The following is a 5,042-nucleotide window of genomic DNA, read 5'->3' on the forward strand; positions in this document are numbered from 1 at the left end:
AGAGAGAGAGAGAGAGAGAGAGAGAGAGAGATCGTTTGAGAGAGCAAGAAAGAGGGACATTTTTCTTGACTATGATCAATATACATGTATTTTCAATAAGTTGCACATGGACTTTCTCTACAATCCAGACGCTTAGAAAAGATAACACTTCATTCCGTCTGGACAGACGGATGGGCGATAAGGGGTCTATGGGGACTACTGAAAATCCCAGACTGAATGACAACCCTCTCTCTCTCTCTCTCTCTCTCTCTCTCTCTCTCTCTCTCTCTCTCTCTCTCTCTCTCTCTCTCTCTCTCTCTGTGACATTTATGTAACCATCGGTTCATCTGTCAACGCAATAATTAACAGTGCTTTCCGCGTGATTCGGAACAAAGTATTTTAAATGGCAGCGGTATCGAGGCAATCGTTTCATGTGTTGAAATCAGCCTTTAACTGGTTATATGTTAACGGACTTTATATTGACTTTATATTGTATTACATATACATGTAAACTTTCAGATGCGTTGCACTCATGCACACCTACCCAGAACAGTGTGCGCTCTCGTATTAATTTCCGATTTAATACGTCTATTTGCCCCTGCTTTCTCAAGTGCCTGTGTGAATGTTATAGTGTATAGTATAATGTACATTTATCTACAAATCTACGAATCAAATATGGCTGGCAACGGCAAGCTAAAGTTCTGCTCTTCCGGCGATTATTTATGTTATTAATGTAATGCGAATTTAATTTTCCCGTGGGGTCGACAGGTAGAAGAAACACGCTGTCAGAGAGACCGTAAGCCTCTCTCGTTTTATGAAATGTAACAATCTACAACGATGTTTAATTTTTTAAAAACCCAGTAAGAATGAGACAGGTGCAATTTTGTACATGATATAAGTTGTGACAGGGTTCTTGAATATCGCACCGTAATCGGAACAATTAAATGAGCAAGAGATAGAGGCAGGCCAAAAAATCAGAAAAGTCGAAATCTTTGGTCAACTGAAAATAACCAGAGCATTGCCACATTTTAGGTAACTGAGTGGAGAGAAATAATGATCAATGTTCTAATATAGGACTGAGTCAAGAGCTATGTTGGCCAAAATTCTAATAATATAGTACTGATATTCATGGTGGCCAATGTCTGTACAAGATCTGGCACTTGGGCCCAAAAAGCTAAACATCTTTTCTTCAGTCTCTCAAGTATCGTTTGTGGAATCCTCGTCTTTTCTGTCTTCTTGAAAAGTCTGTGATCCCAGTAAAGGGGGTTACAAAAATATATCCAGGAAAACGTTAAAAAAAACCCAACATTTTAATTGATTAATAACAAAATAAATTTTAATACTCTAAGCTGGAGAAAATATGCTTGTCGGTATCTAATTTTATACTTTCAAATAGGTTTACCGTTTATGACAAAGTACTTTCATACTAATACACAATAAGTTCGACCACGCATATGAAATAGATAATAGCTTATTAGAGCTTGAATTATGCGCTCACTGTGAAAATGGGTAATCCTTGTACTTATCTATTTAAAAGACAACCCAGCTTAATCGATCCCTAGAAGAGTTATAATGAAATGGGAAAAAGGCGCAAAAACTTGAACGTTCAACATCATCATTACCAACCGTTGCATCACCCTCTTGTTGCTCCTGGCTATTCGAACAGTCGCTGTTCTCTTAAACAGCCCACACAGGTCCGGACACATAACACATCACTCGTGCACACGACCTGCACTCTCATGCATATTATGTAACATACACATACACTCGTACAATTGTACACATACCTACACGCGTGCTATCATTTCTTCTTTGTTGCTGTAATCAACCTTTATTATGGAGAGGGTGTGTCAGTGCTCACATTCCAGTGGTATTTCCTCCGCAGTGTGCGTCTGTAACGAAGATTTCGGTGGGAAAAGGTCTTGGTTGGAATGGCTGGAATTGTTTCACGCCTAATGGCCACACTTTAGATCATTTAGGAGGCGGGCTGCTCCGACACTGCCTGTTAAAACCAGCCCTGACTGAATAAGATACACTACCCCCCCTGGATTGACAAAGATATATATGCTGTACGATAGCTTTAAATCCCCTAGAGGAAATTAAACTCGAGTGTTTTACACGCAACAGTGAACAGCCTAGCCAGTACACCATGAATGCCCGTAACGGCTCTTGGACTCATAACCGTAAGATTGTTGGTTTGAATTCCGTCAGGGATGTTCTGTCCTTCGGAAAGGCACTTTATGTGATTTTCCTTCACTTCACTCAAGTGGGAATGGGAACCCAATTTTTGCTTGCTTTGTATGCTTCTCAGGAAGTCGAGAATGTTTCTTGGTGCTCTTGGGTGTGCCGGGATTTAATATAGCGTAAAACTCATAGAGCTCGCTACCGAGCGGGGTATGTGTGCATGTGCGCCATACAAATGTTATTTGCTTTTATTATTATTATTACTAGTACTAGTAGTAGTAGTAGTAGTAGTAGTAGTGGTAGTGGTAGTGGTAGTGGTAGTAGTAGTAGTAGTAGTAGTAGTAGTAGTAGTAGTAGTAGTAGTAGTAGTATTTGATGGTTTACTCTGTGAGCTACATAATATGTACGGTTCAGCACAAGTGCAGACTCCGTAGGTCACCGAGACCGTCACAAGAGGCAAACGGCGGACCAGACAAGAATAATCGATAGCACAGAGACGGGGAAGGGGAGGTGGGGGGGATGGAAGGAGGGCTAGGGAGGGGGAGAGGTGTGTGAACAACAGAAGAATTGATTTTGCCATTTGTATATATTCTTGGGTTCAGAGATCGTTTTGCTTGAGTAAAGAGAAGTACTTTGACTCTGTAACTATAATTACGGGCATTACCGGCCTCTATGGTCTAGCGAACAAGGTTCAATTATAGATAAATAAGCGATGGTTTAGCGGCCAGTTAATGATGCACTGTAGATCAGAAATCTGTTCTTAGCTTTCCCTCACGTCATAATGCGGGTGGGGTTGAGGGTGAGGAAAGGGGGAGGGGGAGGAGAAGCTGTGATGGTTCCTTAAACTGAGTATGAGTAAAGAAAAGCACATCGACACACTAATGGCTAATGGCTGTATGGTGGAGGGCAGTAGTAAGACAGACAGACAGACGGAAACATCAGAGGGAAAGAAAAGACGTTATATAAGTAGGACCCACCTCTAGCGCCCTTCAGCCACCGACTCCTAGAACTTATACAATAAAGCGAGGGCGTTGGTTTAGAAATCAGTTGCGTTGTGGCTTTAATGGCTCACCAGTTAAGCGTACAGGGAAAATTGCTGAAGGGTTATTTGTTCGACCTTTTTGCTACTTCATGAGTTCATTTTAAATTGTTCTTTGACTTTTTCCCCCCTGATGTGTTAATGTTTTCTGTTCGCTTTTGCCCACAGTAGTTGAAGGGTTTTATCAACTTTTGGCTAAACCCTGAGACCACTCTGACTTGTTCCATAACTTTTTCCCAATGTGTTAATGTTTTCTGTTTCTTTTGTCCACAGCAGTTTGGATTCTTTGACGGGAAAACAGCCTTCCCTTCAGAGACCTTGAACTTTGACCATCGTGGATCTGTTCCCGAACTTTGACCTGTGTACCATGATGCTATCAGTGAAGAGTGACTACGTTCTGTGGAGCATGTCTGATATCCTTCGTCTGTCTCTGGCCGCACCGTTATCTCTCTACGGTTTGTGAACACTCACAGATCTCTGGGACATCAAAGAATTACAACATCATCGACGTCTCTCAATCCATTGTTGACTATTTTCTGACTGATGTTGTATTTGTTGAGAGTGGAAGTGTCACCGTAACCATACCAAAGATTCGTTGATACAACCAAAGATCAACCTGTTATTGACTATTATCTAATGATTGTTGCCTTTGTTGAGAGTGGAAGTGCCACCGTAAACTACCAAAGATTCGTTTATATCACCAAAGTTCTAACAGGAAACTGAAAAACCCCCAACTGATTACCTTTGAGAACACGTCTTGAGTGTAAAATTGTGCAAATTGCTTAACTCGCTCTGTGGAAATCATTATCAGGTGGACGAAGTGATCAAACGATCAAACATTTCAGCTTTTTTGTGGTTAAAATATATCGTTTATCCGAACAAACATAGTATCTGTGTTAACTACTTGTGGCGAACGCATCATTTCATTTATAAGAACATTTGTGGTCAGCTGTATGACCGGTTGTAGCTGGAGTGTTTGAATAAGTCGACAGGGATTTTGTTGTTACATGTTTGAGCACATAGTCATTTTGTTTTCAAATCAAAATCAACGCCTGTGATTGAACAAAGCCAAAGAAAGACCTGTATTTATATAACCTGTTTCAAGACGCTGAACATATCAGTATTTTTCTTTTACTTATCCGCGGACTGTTACAGCTTTGCATTTTTATACTTACCAATTTACGCCGACAATCAACTACTTGTGAACATTTTCTCTGCTTCATTGTTTTTACTCATAAACTGTTTAAAATCGTGTTTGACTGTTTACTTAATTGAGCAGCTTTGGTAGCGCTTTGACAATCAACGTTTTGTTTATGGTCTGGGTTCGAGACCTTCTTGTGTCTGTGATATTTTCTAGTCTGTTGTTAACTGCACTAAACAGCTTTGCGAGCACACGCACGTGACGTCATCGGGATCTACACCGTCGCCGGATTCACACCGCAACGTAAGTTCAGGAGGGGACGAAAAAGAAGTCTTTAATTTTATTTCTCTTCTCGGTCACCTATCTCCGCCCGCCCTCTCTTTTACTTACTCTCTCTCTCTCTCTCTCTCTCTCTCTCTCTCTCTCTCTCTCTCTCTCTTACTATCCCTCTTTCTATTTCTCTTTTTTTCTCTCTCTCTCTCTCTCTCAAAGTATTTGAGGAAGGAAAAGGGCCAGAGAAATATAAGCAACAGCTGTGTGGATCACCAGATGTAAATGGGCAGAGGGGAATGTTAAAAGTTGAGAAGACGAATTTTGTGCGAAAGGTCATATGAGCCGGCCAAAAGAGGAAGAAGAAGAAATTAAAAAGAAGAAGAAGAAGAAGAAGAAGAAGAAGAAGAAGAAGAAGAAGAAGAAGAA

General features: G+C 40.7%; 1 long non-coding RNA gene across 1 annotated transcript in view; it reads left to right on the top strand.

Annotated features, from left to right (window-relative positions):
• LOC118477252 overlaps positions 1-4,393 on the top strand; it is a 29,196-nt gene extending 24,803 nt beyond the window's left edge. Inside the window, exon 2 of the long non-coding RNA XR_004858248.1 lies at positions 3,476-4,393. This is a non-coding gene — a long non-coding RNA (uncharacterized LOC118477252). The remainder of the gene's footprint in view (positions 1-3,475) is intronic.
• The last annotated feature ends 649 nt before the right edge of the window (positions 4,394-5,042 follow it).

The sequence above is a fragment of the Aplysia californica genome, unplaced genomic scaffold (assembly GCF_000002075.1).
Source record: "Aplysia californica isolate F4 #8 unplaced genomic scaffold, AplCal3.0 scaffold00051, whole genome shotgun sequence".
NCBI lineage: Eukaryota > Metazoa > Mollusca > Gastropoda > Aplysiida > Aplysiidae > Aplysia > Aplysia californica.